The sequence below is a fragment of the Bubalus kerabau genome, chromosome 21 (assembly GCF_029407905.1).
Source record: "Bubalus kerabau isolate K-KA32 ecotype Philippines breed swamp buffalo chromosome 21, PCC_UOA_SB_1v2, whole genome shotgun sequence".
Classification (NCBI taxonomy): domain Eukaryota; kingdom Metazoa; phylum Chordata; class Mammalia; order Artiodactyla; family Bovidae; genus Bubalus; species Bubalus kerabau.
In genome coordinates this window covers 58,931,562-58,948,559 of record NC_073644.1, presented here as the reverse complement: position 1 = coordinate 58,948,559, position 16,998 = coordinate 58,931,562, and the positions used below count along the sequence as shown (strand labels likewise).

Genomic DNA, 16,998 nt, shown 5'->3' with positions numbered 1-16,998 from the left:
CCTTCTGCAACAAGGTTGAGATCCCAACTTAGATTTTCCTTCCAGGGTTTTTAAAATTCAACTTTAAGATTTCATTTAAACATTTTGTGAGGCTTTTGTGGCTCAGACCTTAAAAGCTAGAACAGAATACCATATTTTATTAGAGAAGGCATGTTTGTTTACAGTATCCCAAATGAAAGGTACAAAGTTCGATCTACCTGGATATAATGAAGGGCTTCCCTGGTAGATATAATGATGATAATGATAGTAATAAAAGCCTTGTAATACATACCGGTTTCAGGTTGTTTTTTTTTTTAATACACATTAATTGGGTACCTGCTGTGTGTTGGGTACTATCCTAGGTGCTGAGGATGCAAAAATGAGTAAGAGATACCCTTTGGGCCTTAAGAAGCTCAGTCTTTTCAGTGAATCTCTACTGGGCTTAAAGAAATTAATTGTCTAATCTAGTTATCTAGTTTTCTCCCAACAGAGCTGCTGATTACACAAGATCCAAATAACAAGGAAGGTGAATCTCTCCTTCCCTGTTTTTCGTTTAAGCCGGTGGAAGAGTAGCCAGCGCAAGGAATGTGATGCTACTGTCTTTTAGCATTTGCACTGAATGCTTTGCCCTCGTTGATTCTTCTCTCAACATGGGAGCTGCGAAAACAGTTCTGCTTCCCCTTCCCAGGACTGGGGATGGAATTCTTGGGTAAGAATAAGAATAAGACCATAATGTCTTCACACTGAGACCACTTCTATTTGTGTTGTTGTTGAAAAAGAACAAACTTCATGGCCCAACACTGTCAGACGCGAGTCCTAAGTTCTCCACATGATGCTTGGCATGCACCAATGTTTGTTGATTGAACAAATGAGAATGCAGGGATGACAGGCACAGAGCCAGAGCATCTCAGAAAAGGTTTCTATGTGATAAAGGACTGTAGTGTAGTTCCAAAATAAGAGGATCAAGCAGCAAATGTTAATATAATGCCTCCTATGAATGTGGTGGCTCAGACAGTCAAGAATCTGCCTGCAGGGCAGGAAACCCAAGTTTAATCCCTGGGTCAGAAAGATCTCCTGCAGAAGGGAACGACTACCCATTCGGGTTTTCTTGCCTGGAGAATTCCATAGACCAAGGAGCTTGGCAGGCTATGGTTCCTGGGGTTGCAAAGACTCAGACACAACTGAGTGACTAACACTATGAATGTATTAAAAATTAATTCTAGAATATGCTTATAGGGAAATGAAAGAACTGCAGGTTTAGAGAGGAAAACATTGCAAGAATATGCCTCCTGTAGATTCTCAGGTGTTACCCACCTCCCCTTCTTTTGTAAATCTTTCTGTGGGCAAGATCTGTAGACTGAGGTGTATGTGGTATATTTGACTTGGTCTGAACTTGAAAAGCTAAGACTTGGACTCTGTTTGAAATTCTGTACTGAATAATCTTGTGACTTACTAACCCATGGTGCATATAATTTATTTTTAAAATATGGCTATACATATGTGGAGTTTGTGTCTACCTAAATTTTTTCCTTCATGAGTCAAGATTTATTTTCCTTGTGGCTTCGTCAAAAGTCCGTACTTCAAATGATAGTATTAGGGCAAATGCTAAAGATTTTATGTTAAGGGATAATGAACGTAAATGCATTATAAAATCTTGATATAATTCTAGCTGTATACTTCTTATAAAGAAGATGAGGCTGGGCATGAGATGAGAGAGCTATCCTCAGACCACACACATCTGAACTCATATCAGTTTGCAATGCTTCCAGCTCCCAGGGACTGAAAATCTAACTAATGGTGGCCTACATGATTGACAGAATTTTCTAAACCAGTAAAAAACATAAAGGTAGACACATTTCAGTTGGTGCAATGGATCAGTAATATCTTTCAAACCTCCAGGAGCCAGTATTTTTCTAATAGCCCTTCTCTTCTATTTTCAGTGTCCCTCCCTCCCCGCCCCCATGGCTATCATCTCATGTTCACAATATGACTGCTTCAGCTCCAGGCATCATGCGCTCATGTCAGCACCTTAAGAAGAAAGTGAAGGTCAGAGGCTAAAGAAAGGTCCTGTCCTCTGAAGGCCTGCCTTTTTACACTGTGATGTGAAGTGAAAGTCACTCAGTTGTGTCCGACTCTTAGTGACCCCCATGGACTATATAGTCCATGGAATTCTCCAGGCCAGAATACTGGAGTGGGTAGCTATTCCCTTCTCCAGGGATATTCCTAACTGAGGGATTAAACCCAGGTCTCCCACATTGCAGGCAGATTCTTTACCAGCTGAGCCATCAGGGAAGCCCAAGAATACTGGAGTGGGTAGTCTATCCCTTCTCCAGCGGATCTCCCCGACTCAGGAATCGAACTGGGGTCTCCTGCATTGCAGGCGGATTCTTTACCAACTGAGCTACCAGGGAAGCCCAAAGGAAGCTTAGCAGAGGATGGTGTAAGGAAAGGAATTCTCCCCATTACTTCTCATTTTCCAGACTGCTATCACACAACTGTCCTACATAATCACAGGAGCAGGGAAATGGGATTGCCACTAGCTATTGGCTCAGCCATCATTTACTTCCTGGTATTAGGAAAAGACTCACCTTTCCTGAGATCTAGAGACACTTGCTGGCTCCCTGAACCCATGGTCAGAGAGCTGAGGTCAGGAAAGAAGGTCATGGGCAGTGTCTGTGTAGCCTGTAGGATGTGCTGGTGTTTGGCATCAAACAGTTGAGAGAAGCAGTTAAGAGACAGATTAAGAGTGTGTTGGCTTATGGGTCACGGATGCGGGACCCAAGACCAAATTCGGAATTTGCTGCTTACCAGTCATATGATCTCAGGCAAATGAATTAGTGCTTAACTGCTTCACAGTTGAATTATCTGCAATAATGCTAACCTCAAAGCGCTGTTAGGAGAACTAAATGAGATAATGTGGACAGGGACTTAGCTGGTATGTGTTAAAGGATTAAGAAGCAGGGCCTCCTTTACTTTTTCTCTCCTTAAGAAGCAGAGGGTCTTCTGCTGTTAGATGTTGATGGGGAAGAGCCCTGTTTTGAGAGCGCAAGCCACACTTGTCATCCACTTGCTTGTGACTTAAGCTCCCATTTCTGGGGCTCAGTTTCCTCTAGTGTAATATGGGAATTAGAACTGAGTGGTCTTCAGGCTCGATTAGCTTCAGCATCTTGATGTAACAGAGCACTCTCTGTAATGAACAGCTGGTGACGTGGGTCCCCAGGATTTCCAAGGGCCATTGTCATCACGCTGTTTGCAAAGACTGGAGACGTCTCGTGTTTTCACCAATGACACTATTTGCTGCTGTCCATGTGAAGGTGGAATATAATTGTGAAGCTCCTACTCTTCCTGTGGTCCTTATGCTTTATTTTAAAAAAACCCCGAAATAAGTTAGATGCTGCCTCGTCGCTAAATGGCCAGTGACCTCACCCAAAAGTGGCTTCCTGTGCCTGAAATCCCAGGAGGGTATCTGTCCCGCCGTCTGTCCATCTTGATTTTACATTCGGACTCGATTTTCTTTTCAAAGCATACTCCGAAACACTCTCCGTTAACTTTGTACTTATTTAATTTCAATCAAAATAAGGCAAATGCATAATGAGCATTTTAACAACAAATAAATTAGAACTTGAGATCGCTATAACAATATACACCGTGAGAGGAAGAATTGAAGGGTCTAAAAATAAAGACAAAACCATAAACACACTCTCCTTTCTCTCTGAAAATCAAAAACACACCACTGGCTTTAGGACAAAGGAGGAATAATGAAAGGACCCGAAAGCTTTTCTTCCCACCTAATAGTGGGAAGGTAGCTGTGTGGGGTTGGATGCAGGACACTTGCACCCACAACAATAAACTTGCCCTAAAAAGGCTTGATTATTAGTTCCACTTAAAAAAAGCAGCCACAACAAGGATAAATGTAAAACTGATGTTAGGAGATTTTTAAAAGCTGCAACCTCTGAAAAACGAAGTAGTCATTTGCAAAATCCTGTTCCAATCAACAGAATTGTTTCCTTCAGAAAAATGGTCAGACGCTCCCCATCCTCTGTCCCAGCACAGCCTGGAAATTGTTCTTTCTTCCTGTGGGACACGGAGATGTTCAAACGCTTCATCAAGACCGTCATGCCCTAAAAAATTCTGAGTGTCATTGTGGAATAATCAACCTCAGATTGAATGTTACAAATTTTCCAAGCCATGTTGCAATTAAGGGAAGTTGAGGGCCGGTGGTGGAGGAGTCTGGGATGAACAAGGTGAACCCATTGTGTTGGGAGTCCTCGGAAGGAAGGGTGTAGCCCTCCGGCTCACAGCAGCCCTTGGCGTTGGCGTTGGCTTTGGCTTTGGGGCTCCGGGGACTCACACACTTAGATTTCGGGTACAACCTAGGATGGGGCCCAAGGACTAACCTGCATTCAGAGTTTCTCTAAATTGCTTCATGGTGGTATATCCTGAGGCTTGCGTGTCTAAGAAACAAAAACACAAACATAAAGAAGCAAATTAATTCCACAGAGTGAAACAAACCCTGCTCTGCAAAACATTCTTTTACACTAAACACTTCATAGGGTTCTCTCCTGAGATACCTAAAATATTTAAAAATTTTAAAGTATATATAGCTGTGTATGGGTGTGTGTTTGCACACACATTTGCACATTTGAGTTTCACTTCTTTGATTTTGGGGGTGAATCTGATAATGACTTTCATCCTGTAATAAATTCCATGACTTACCTCTTTCCTGTGCTTGCTTCTCCCCACTCCTACCCACTGGCCCCTGGCCCCTGGCCCCTACGTTGGAGGAGTTTTAGAAAATGATTGTGCTACATTAAGATACATGGATGGACACGTGGGTGTATTAAAAGAGTTCCCCATAGCCTGCAGTGAAGTGGAGTTGGGTTCAAAAGTAGAAGCAAATTAGTCGTGAAAACATGTTCCCATATATTCTAGGGACCTAGACGCAGGCCAAGAAGACTGGGGAAACAGGCGGGGCATATGGGCTCAAACTCATTAAATAGAAATTGTTCTGGGGAAGAAAACAGCAAATGGGGCACAGAGGCGCAGGCGCCGTATGTCCACGGGGCTTTGCAGCGGCTCTGAGCGCTTGGAACCCCATCACAGAATCTCAGAGCTGGGAGGGAGCTGGGCAGATCACCAGATCCAACCCCTTTATGTTGCAGATGAGGAAACCAAGGTGGAGCGCTTTGCCCAAGGTCCCAGCTAAATCAGAGCAGAAGAGGAGCTGAGGCCCAGGACTCCCTGCCCTCGCCTCGGGGCTCTCCCCACCACGAGGCAATGGGAACCGGCTTCTTCCAGATCTGGTCTTTTGCTCGTTTGTTGAAATTTCTCTAGGAAATGGGATAAGAAAGGAACTGTAGGAAACTGGACGGGACAAGGAACTGAAAAAGTGCCCAGGGAATGACCGACCACACGAGGGTATGGTATAAAGCAAGGCTTTTCCAGCGCTGGCAGCACGTGGGAACAAGGCTCCGCATCTCACTAATGCAATCAGAATGCACGTGGGTGAGGCTCTGACACCGATGCTTACGAAAGGTCCCAGATGATTCCCATGTGCGGCCGCAGTTGGCATAAAAGACTTGGATTTGAATCCTGCTAGTATTAGCTGTGTGACTTGAGACACGTACAATAGTTACTTGACAAATCTGGGCTTCATTTTGCTTGTGTGAAATGGAGCCAGTTAATACCTATTTTCTAAGGTCGCTGCAAGATTAGATGAGATGTACTGTATGTTTCAGAGGAATAGATATTTGTCGTTAAGTATTTGTTTCCTTTTATAAAAAGCCTAAATTTCAGTGATTATAATTAGAGACTATTATTATTTTGTAAACTATTATTGAAGATTTTTCCCCTCTAGTCCGTTTCTGACTCCCTGAACTCTTTGTCAACAGTTGTCACCAAAACTTTGAGAATGGTTTTCAGTTTTCAAAATAAGGTGATAGGGCAGAGTGCGTAGCTACTGAGAAAGTCATACTTAACTTTTTGACGAGGCTGCTGCTTCTGAGATTCTGGTAGGCTGCCAGGAGGAGGTGAGTCTGGTGGCTGGTATCAGAGGACAGCTAAAAGCTTTCCAGAAAGAAACCACATGGTAGTTGATACACCAATAAACTTTAAATGGATCAAGTCACACACTGAGAAAACCATTGCCTTTTCCACTCCTTTTTAGAGCTGCCTGTGCTGTCAATGGTATTTCGTTTGCTAACATCACTATTTAAACGGACGTGATCTCACAGCCTTCTTAGAATTTACCATTGTTTTACCTTAATTCTGTTTCTGTTTGGCTTTTATTTATGGCATGTGATACGGGTTTTCCGTTTATAATGAACGGAAATGGGAATCTAGGTAAGGAAGAAATATGCCAAATTGAAAATTCTTAAGTGAACAAGGTAGGAGTCATAAGCAGATAGTGGAAGATTCCTGGGTTCCTGGGTCTTGGCTCACCTCTGAGATCTCCAGCTAGAAAAAGAATACTTTTTCTGGGCTGCAGTTACCTCCCCCCAAATAAAAGAGTTAGATTTGACAGTATCAAAGATTGCCTTCAATTTGAGCATATCTGATATGCAAATTCATCACAATTTGGCCTTTTAAAGATAGTCTCAGTAGCCAAAGATATTTTTAAAAACCCCATTAAAACAGAAAATGGAATGGGAAATAAATTTCAATTTCATATCCCCATAGAAGAACTTGTGAGTTCCTGGTTCTTAATAGAGCCATTCTTTACTAGGAGCCACGTTTTTCTAGTAGGGCTTTCTTCTCTTGCTGATGGCCCCTATTCATTAATTTTAAAGACTGTTGTGATTTGGGTGATTACCTACATTCAAGGGTAACGCCCAAGCCAGGTGCATCCTTTTGTGAATTTCCTCAGCAATTAGATCTGTGGATTATTGCTGGGTTAGCGTATTTCCCCCTTTTTGGCATTCTTGGGAAATTTGAAATGCAGGACAGATTCTCCCACTGCAGAGTGGTAGTAAAATATTAATTGGTATAAAAGAGCATTAATTTGGCAGTTGGGATGTAACAGCAGCATCAGTGCTTCTCCCATTGCCACCAGACTCCTAACCACGTGAGTACCGGTTCATAGCACACAGGTGCTGATGGGTAGGGCTTGTGTCCCGGGGCCTGAGGGACGTGGAGGGTTGTTCTCCTAGGCTGCCTGCGGGAAGGGGCCAGGACTAGAGCAGGCGAGCCAGGCACCCAGGATGCAGGATTCAAAGAGGAACTCCCAAGTTCCAGAAAGTGCTTCCTCAGAGTCCTGGCCCTCTGAGAACTGTTGATTGATGGTTCATGATTCAAGAGCTGCTGCTGGCTGGTGGGGAACCAGTTTCATGACTAGTCACCACCCTTCACTCCTCCCCATGCTTTGCCTTCACCACTTGGCTGCAGGGTCAGCCTCAGAGAAGGCTCCTTCCTCCACTTATTCCAAGTCTCCTTTGCCCGGGGCAACTCCTGTACTACCTTTGTTTTGTGTGGTTCTCCAGCTATTGTTCCCTGGGATGAGAATGTCAATGAACTCTGGAAATAGGGGTTGTAAAGACTCAAGTCCAACCAGTGTTTTTTCAGGGCGTCTCATGTCCCAAACGTGGTTCTAGACCCCGGCGGTTGCTGCTGCTGCTAAGTCGCTTCAGTCGTGTCCGACTCTGTGCGACCCCATAGACGGCAGCCCACCAGGCTCCTCTGTCCATGGGATTCTCCAGGCAAAAACACTGGAGCGGGTTGCCATTTCCTCCTCCAATGCATGAAAGTGAAAAGTCAAAGTGAAGTCGCTCAGTCGTGTCCGACTTCTTAGAGACCCCATGGACTGCAGCCTACCAGGCCCCTCCGTCCATGGGATTTTCCAGGCAAGAGTACTGGAGTGGGGTGCCATTGCCTTCTCCAGACGGCAGCCCTAGTGCATTATTTTATCTAAGCCTTTCTCTATTATTAAGCCCATCTCAACAAAGGGGCACAGGAGCCCCTGGTGGCTCAGATGGTAAAGAGTCTGCCTGCAGTGCAGGAGACCAGGGTTCAATCCCTGGGTCGGGAAGATCCCCTGGAGAAGGAAATAGCAACCCATTCCAGTATTCTTGCCTGGAGAATCCCATGGATGGAGGAGCCTGGCGGGCTACTGTCCGTGAGGTCACAAAGAGTCGGACATGACCGAGCAACTTCACTGTCATTGTCAACAAAGGGGCAACTGAAGCTTAGAGGGTCACCTAGCTTGCTTTTGGGTGGTAATGGGCTTCTGAAACTAGCGATTCTGTATGAGCCCAGTCTGTAGAATTTTTTTTCCCCCAAGTTGTCCAATAGAGTAGAAATGTTGGGAAAATTTCCCAGGAAGTCAAAGTATTTAATCAACCTTGACTAGGGTTGAGAAGTTATAGCTGACAAGACACCATAAACCTTTTGATTGGAAGTTAGTTAGAAGAATAAGGAAGAGCCTGGAGATGGATATTCTGTTGAGAGTTGACTTTTGGGGCAGGGATCCGTGGGTCACACAACTTTAGGAAGATCCATAAAGGAAACGGGGTCTCTGGGTCTGGAGTGATAGGTGGATTCAGGAATCTTATTCAATGACCTCTCCTAGCCGCAGCGGGCTCAGATGGTAGAGAATCACCTGCAATGCAGGAGATTGTGGTTTCGATCTCTGGATCAGGAAGATCCCTGGAGAAAGGAATGGCAACCCACTCCAGTATTCTCGCCTGGAGAATCCCCATGTACAGAGGAGTCTGGCAGGCTACAGTCCATGGGGTCATAAAAAGTCAGACACAACTTAATGACTTAACAACAATAATAACAACCCATTTGCTCCTGAGAATAATTACAAGTATCATTTGTAGAATCCTCGAGAACTTATAAAGAGCTTCAATGGGTGTTATGGATTTTATTTGAGCTTGGAGTGTGGGGACAATGAGTCCCCAAATCCTCCAGGATTAGCTCGTGTGTGTCCCTGTCCCCTTTCCAAAGTGGGGTGGTGGAAATCGTGACTGCCCCTGAGGACTGGTGTCTGCCTCCCAGCCGTCATGACTCTGAATCTGGAGAATATGGGAGATTTTCTATTTTCTCCTATCTTAGAGTTTAGCAAAATTTTTTTTGGTCATAAGCATGACTACATTTGTAATTAGGAAAAAGAGTTATTTAAAAAAAAAAAATCAGGCAAAGCAAGCTTCTGAAATTCACCGCAGTGAACAAGACTTGCCTGCCCTCGAGCTGGACCGTGGGTTGGCCAGCTACTTTGGTCAAGCTTCCTGAATCAAAAGAGCCGTTGCAGTTTTGAATAGGGGCCATTGAGGTCATCTTGTCAACCCCCTTCACGCACCAGTCAGTGTGCGAAGAACACAACCAGCCAGAAGCAGTGTCCTACTTCTTCAAAATAGATACTTGGAAAGCTTTGATGCCAGCACAGTGAAGCCAAAGATATCAATCCTTGGAGATAAAGTTGTGATGGAATCCGAATGTGCTACTTTCTCTTTTAAATAGTGTTTTTTTTTTTTTAATTAAATAATATGAGATCCTTAAAGGAAGTGTGGTAAATAAAAAAAGGAAAAGTATTCTATCCATGAGAGATGATTTCAAAATTTCTTTCCCCCAATCTTTCTAAATGGAATTTGGTGGGTATTATTATTATTATTTTGCATAATGGTATTTATATTTATTTGAATTTCAGAATTTTCTTTTCCAGAATTATTTCTTAAATTTGAATAATTAAGAGTAATAACTCATCACAAAAAAAACTTATTTTAAAAGCTTTATCAAGAGTGAAAAAAAAACCCCAAAAATCTGTCTCCCACAACCTCCAACAGCTCCTGCAGTTTCCATAGTGGAAGTAGGTGTGGTTCCCTGAGGCGATATCACACCAAACAGGCCATCAGTGTTTTTTTTTTTTTTTTTTTTTTTTTAATTTTTATTTATTTTAAATTGGAGGATAATTGCTTTAGAATGTTATTTTGGTTTTTGCCATACATCAACATGAATCAGCCATAGGTATGCACATGGATGGCCCCTCCCTCTTGAACCTCCTTCCCATCTCCCACCCATCCCACCCCTCTAGGTAGTCACAGAGCACCAAGGTGAGCTTCCTGTGCTATACAGGCACTTCCCATCCACTATCTGTTTTACATATGGTAATGTACATATTTCAATGCTACTCTCTCAATTCGTCCTTCCCTCACCTGCTCCTGCTGTGTCCATAAGTCTGTTCTCTATGTCTGAATCTCTATTCCTGCCCTGCAAATAGATTCATCAGTATCATTTTTCTCAATTCCATGTATATGCATTAATATATATTTGTTTCTCTCTTTCTGGTTTCTTCATCAGTGCTTTTGTGATATGGTTTCCTCTGTGTTGTGTTCCTAATTTTCATTCTAATTTTAAAAGAAGGGCAACTGGTTGGTATATCACCAGACCCCTTGCTTCTCCAAGACTATGTTTCTGTTCCATTATTCAGAAAAATGACTTAGCAGGGTATAATAGTCTTGGTTGACAACTTTGTCTTCAAAATGTCATTGCTTTGTTGTTTGTTAACATTAAAAATACATCCTAGTTCCCTACCACTCCCCATTGTCCATCTCAGTGATTTCTTGGAACATTATGAGCTGTTGATCATCATATTCATATTTCTTTTTTTCTCTGGAGGAAGATTTCCTCAACTATGGCTTTGGATATTGTTTTTATTTCCATTTGGACATTGTGTTTCTTCTTTCAAAGCTTGATCTTTATTATGTATATCTTAATATTTTCTCCCATCATTTAAATTTTTGTCTGGATTCTAGAAGAACTACTGAAATTTGCTCTCTATACTACTGATTGATTTTCTGCAGTGTTGATTACACTCTTTACTGCCTCCCGTGTGGTTGGTTGGTTTGTTTCAGCTGCGCCACATAGCATCTCAGTTCCCTGACCAGGGATCAAAGCCATGCCTCCAGCAGCGTAAGAATGGAGTCCTGGACTGCCAGTAAATTTTTCTTCAAGTCTTATCTATCTGACCTGTATCACTTTTAATCTCATATGGTAGAATTTTTTTCACCTTAATTATTCATCTCTTTCTGAGTTTCTCTTTTTTTAACCCATGGAGGCCAGTTTGTTCTCTATTTAAATGATAAGTCTAGACTATCTTCACCAATTTCATTTTTCATAATAATTTTTTTGGGGAGTCTGCTCACCCTCTGAATTTTTATAATGATTTTTTCCTATATTTATTCACTTTCTGTCTTGTTCCTCATTTTTTAAATGTTTCTCTTCTTGGTTTGTCCTCAGATAGAAAGGGTGTCTCACTTACTCTTGGATTTGCTCTCTGGTGCTAGTCACATCTTTTTCTTGGAGCCTGAGTTACATTTTATTTTCAGGTGACTCTTCAGGACTGAGAAGGGAGTTTCTTTCCAGGCTTCCTAACTCTACTGTTCTGAAAAGATGAATGCACAGAAGTGAAAGTTCCCAGCATGGACCAGTGCTGGAACTCTCCATGTCTTTCTTCCCCCTTGTCTTTTACATCACATCATCTGGAGGGATGACACCTCCTGTGATCCTAGATGTAACTCTCTGTTTCTCTGTATTTCTTGAAAAATATCTTACAAGGGCTGTAATATGATCCAGTAATTACCTCCTTGAGAGTCTCCTAATCTGAGTTCATATCCCAGTTCAGCTTCTGGTCTGCTTTGTGAACTTTGGTGAGTTCTTTCACATCTTTGAGCTTCCCTGCCTTAAAAGGAAATCAGTAATATTGTTATTGTTATTATTATGGAGCATTGTAAGGTTTAAATGAGATAATGCTTATTGAGCCCTTAGCACACTGCATAGTGAATTTTTTAAATGGCCTTCAGTTGTCATTATTAATATTACTATTCTATAGAACAGTCTTATGGACTCTGTGGGAGAGGGAGAGGGTGGGAAGATTTGGGAGAATGGCATTGAAACATGTAAAATATCATGTATGAAATGAGTTGCCAGTCCAGGTTCGATGCACGATACTGGATGCTTGGGGCTGGTGCACTGGGACGACCCAGAGGGATGGAATGGGGAGGGAGGAGGGAGGAGGGTTCAGGATGGGGAACACATGTATACCTGTGGCGGATTCATTTTGATATTTGGCAAAACTAATACAGTTATGTAAAGTTTAAAAATAAAATAAAATTAAAAAAAAAAAACTTACCTGCAACAGAGGAAAAAATAAATAAATAAATAAATAAATCCTCCCTCCTGTTACTGTAATCACTGGTATTATTCATTTAACTTAAACATAAACATATTTATAAACACATATACATATATGTATGTAATCAAGTATATTGTTGCTATTATTATTTTAAATAAGCTGTTATTTGTAGATTAATCAAGAATAAGAAAAATAAAAGTTCTTATTTTACTTAAAAAAAAAAATATTACTATTCTGTCTTTGAATAGAGATATAAAGAAAGGTCTTGATTGAGGTAGAGGGCTTGAAACAGTACATTGACAACTTCAGCTTTCCCCATCCGCCATGGTGGAAAGACAGATGTTTAATTTTGTGATTGGCACAGATGTTTAATTCCTAAATCTCAGTGGACAATGGAGGAATATTTCCAATCAGGCACAAAAATGGTGAGTCACAAAATGAATTTCCAGTCTGGTTTGATCTGCTTCTAAATTAAAGAGCTTCCTCCAAGATTCTGATAAGAGTTTGGAAATGACGGTTTTCTTATTGCTGTGATGTTTTATCTTCTGGTCTTCATAGGTGTTTTAGTGGGAGAGTTAATGGGGTTGTGTTCAGAACTGTTATCCAGTTATAATTTTAAACTGGAAGTCTCCAGGTTTATTTCTCAGCTAGTTTTCAAACACAAATTACCAAATTTAGCCAGTTAGATACATGAAAACAAAATGTGTTACATAGGTGGTTGCTTTCATTCCCTGGAGCTGCTACCAGCAGTTCTGTCTTTATCCAGATTTCATTTGTTAAATGTGTTCTAAACCAGGGATGATGGAACCTTCTCTTTTGCTTCATTAGCATGTTGATATTCTATCATTCTCCTATCATACCATAATGGAATGATATGTTTTGCATTCTTATGGACCTTCTTAACCACTTATTTGTGTTTCCCACAGCATTTTTTCAAGATCAAGCACAGAGATGAATTCAATGCCCTTGGCACTGAGATTCGAATATATTTGAAAAGGATGCTTGAATGCCACTGTATGATATAGCACTCCTGCTGAAACCATTGTTATTCTAAAAAAAAAAATAAATCTTAGGATGTGGATTATCTCTCTATGTTGTAGAAAGATAGATATATTTTTAGTTGCAATGTTTTTGAGATAACCTCAATCCGGTTCACCAGAGTTCATATTCAAAGCTGCTGTATTTTCCTGTTGACAGAGGATGCTGTGAGTAGCTTATTTGGAAGTGATGGGAAGAATAGTGTCCCACTGGGTAGGGGTGGTAGTGTCCAGCCCGAGTTTTGCCCAGGCTGCGTCCAATTATCCACTAATACATTTAGCACTGACATGGCTTTTAATTGTAAAATGTTTTCAGTTCTCTGAAAAACTATCCTCAGACATAGGTTCTGACCATTATCACCCCATTGTTCACAGAGTCTAGTGTAATGCCATATGTCCCAAGGGTTTTTGGTTTCTTTAGTCAATTCATTTCCACTAATACTAACTGAGGTGACATTTGGTTGCTTGCCCCGTGACAAATAGTGAGGTTAAATGCCTCTTTCTGTGGTTGGGACATTGGGACATTGGACATGATGCCTTCCTTTTGAGCAGAAGAAATACAAGGAAACAAACCAATTAGCCTTTCCAGTGAGTGCTGAGGATGCCAGGGACATGTGGTTAAGTTACATAATGATGAGAAAGTCAAAAGATGTACCATCCTAAGGCTGGAGAAATGGGGTCACTGCTTTGGGGATTTGGCCTGATTTTCAGGTGTGTGTCATTTAGGGGGGCTGAGGAGGCTCTAGTAGCTCAGGTATATGTTTCTGATGGTAAATAAGCCAGCAGAAATTTAGGCACTGTCTTGAACTAGAGATACTCAACATGACCAAAGATTTTTTCAAGCAATGCTGTCCTAAGAAGTGCCAGCATGTTCTGCTCTCTTGTCTCTCTCAGTCTGACCTGAGCCCATTAATTATAGGAGCTCCTTCTCACGCAGTCCATGGCACAAATCGCAACCCACCCGAGTTTATGGGACATGACCCTGCCCAAGCCATTCTGGACAGACCCACCTGATGTGTTTTAAAAGTCTAAGAAGGTTTTGTCTGCTGCAGGCACTGGCCCAGTCTCTGGGATTCATCTTTAAAAAATTTTCTTTTCAATTTTATGTTGGAGCTTCCCTGGTGGCTCAGCAGTAGAGAATACACCTACCAAAGCGTGAGATCCAGGTTCAATCCCTGGATGGGGAAGATCCCCTGGAGAAGGAAACAACAACCTGTTCTAGTATTCTTGCCTAGAGGATCCCATGGCCAGAGGAGCCTGGTGGGCTACGTATGGTCCATGGGGTCACCAAGCGTCAGACACGACTAAGAACGCATGCGTGCATAGTTAATTCACAACTTTGTGTTAGTTTCAGGTGTACAGCAAAGGGTTTAATTGGACGTATACATGGGATTCATCTCAAGAACTGGAAAGGCTTAGAGGGGAACACCTAAAAGTGGGCGGCATCCGTGGATATGCGCCACCAAGAGGGCAGTAGCTGCGGCTGCAGTTCTCACAAGTGTAGCCGTGGCCACACAGCAAGTTCCAGGCTTAGCATTTGGAATAAAATAGACCTTCCCAATGACTCTTTGGCATATGGAAATGAACTGCTTAAAATGGACTCCAGAGTCTTTTACTCTTCTTTCCTGGCACCAAAGTTCTAATACTTTGCTTACTGCTCAAAAATGACAGCTGTTTGATATAATATTTCTGATAAAATCATTGATTCTCCAAGCCACAAGGGAAGCAGGGCTGGGTACAACATTTTTATGTTGGAGAAAGAGACACCTAAAATTCACTACAGTCATTGATCATAATACTTTCCACATACTTTCTGGAGACTTGCAACTTTAGGAGCTGGACTATCCATACACAAGCGACTTGGAGGTTGGAGCAAATCTTGTGAATTTCAGTGTCCTCTAAGTGAAATGCAGGTAAAATGCAGTGAAATCTTGGCATGACCTGGCTTCCTTACTCATTTCTAAATGGAATCTTTTTGGTCAAGGTTATCAAAGATCTGCTAGTTGAAAATTCAATGGAAAAAAATTTCAGTTTTCATCCTACTTAATACCATTTAATATTTTAAATGCTGGCATTTATAATATTCATTCATTTTTTTAATGAGCACACCCCCACCCCACCATGGTAAGTGCTTGCGATACAAGAGTGGACAAGGCAGACTCAGTCCCTGCTCTCATGGACCTTATATGCTCTCTTGGTTGAGTTGGAAATTAAGTAATAAAATTATAGGATCAATTATCCAATAGTTATTGTGATATAAATTGCAAGGCAGACGTGTAGGATGCTGAGGTCATTTAGGAGGAGGATTAGATTTCATCACAGGGGTCAGAGGATTTGGGTTAAGAGCTGAAAGGTGCTCTTTTCTTCAACTGCCCTGTACACATGGGCATTTCCCGAGCTTCAGGGGTTTGGGCCTATTCTTTCTGGGCCATCCCACCTACTTTTATGGGTTAAACTAACACCTACAGAGCTTTAGGTCTGCCCTCTCCCTGTGAGTTCCGAACTTGAAATTTCTAACTGTGTATTGGATATCATATTTGTATGTATCTCATTAGCTCACTAAAATGCTCTTTGTTCTATGCTGTATAGCAAATGAACACCAAATTTAGTGACTTAAAAAATGACAATGTGCATTTTGCTTAAAAATCGGCAGTTTGTATAGGACTCAGGTGGGTTGGTTTGTCTCTGGGGCAGCTCAAACGTTAGGAGAGAAAACCGTCTCTCTGGGAGTTGAGCCATGACAGGGAAAACTGCCTTACAATATGGTGACTGGGTACCAGGGTGGGCATATCTATAGAGGAAAAGAGAACCAGAAAGAGAACCAAGATGGAGACATACCATATTGTTCGCTATGACTTGGCCTCCTAAGTCACACAGTATCACAGTCCCCATATTCTGTCCATGGAGGCAGTGACAGTGTCTTACTCAGGGGCAAGAGATAAACTTCACCACTCAGTGGAAGGAATGTCAGTCATACTACGAGAAGAGCATGTGGTATGTATGTTTGTATGTATGTATGTATTTTTCTGATATTTTTTATTGGCATATAGTTGATGTACAATATTGTATATTACAGGTGTACAATATAGTGACTCACAATTTTTAAATTATGCTTCATTTATAGATCTTCCAACCCAGAGATCCAACCCAGGTCTCCCACATTGCAGGCAGATTCTTTACCAGCTGAGCTACCAGGGAAGTCATAGTTATTATAAAATATTGGCTATATTCCCCACATTGTACATATATGCATCTATTTTTCTATTTCTGCATCCATTTTTGGAAAACACAATCTGCAGTGCATTCTTAGAAAGTCACTTAAACATGGTGTCCATGTACAGAGGATGGCCAACCAATCATTAAGATTTTTGCACACATTCTGAGATGCTGAGCATGTGTGCAGAGGTAGGTAGGGAAAATTGCGAGAGAAATAGATGTGGTCCCTGGCTTAAGAAAGTATCCAGTTTAAATAAAAGGTAAGAAACACAATCATTATCCTTTTCACCACAAAATAAAGAAGCAGGAGGAAAATAAGAAATCACATTTATGGTAGTGTAAATGCTTTATCAGTCACAAAGAATTTTTATATAGATTGCCCAATTATACCTTCATAAAAATTTTGTGAGAGGTATGTTAATATATGTATCATATTCCTAACATTTAGAGTTTTAGGGAACTTTAGATTGGAGATAATAGAATTGGGAATGGTTAACATAGAAAGATTTTATCAGAGATGTTTATTTAGCAGGATCTCCAAGAAATAAGAAATGACTTAAAGTAGAGGCATTTGTAAGACCTTTAGAGGGAAATAAGTGACATGAGTGGAAACTAGAATTGAGGCAAATAGTTCAGTTT

The 16,998-nt window shown here is 41.4% G+C and overlaps 2 long non-coding RNA genes across 2 annotated transcripts in view; one reads left to right on the top strand and one right to left on the bottom strand.

Annotated features, from left to right (window-relative positions):
* Positions 1 to 555: 555 nt before the first annotated feature.
* Positions 556 to 16,998, top strand: part of LOC129636014 (uncharacterized) — a 92,787-nt gene continuing 76,344 nt past the window's right edge. Inside the window, exon 1 of the long non-coding RNA XR_008706593.1 lies at positions 556 to 688. This is a non-coding gene — a long non-coding RNA (uncharacterized LOC129636014). The remainder of the gene's footprint in view (positions 689 to 16,998) is intronic.
* Positions 3,528 to 6,731, bottom strand: LOC129636012 (uncharacterized). The gene is made up of 4 exons (XR_008706591.1): positions 6,421 to 6,731; positions 5,959 to 6,045; positions 4,377 to 4,433; positions 3,528 to 4,100 (listed from the first exon to the last, which is right to left on the bottom strand). It is a non-coding gene; the product is annotated as an uncharacterized LOC129636012 (long non-coding RNA).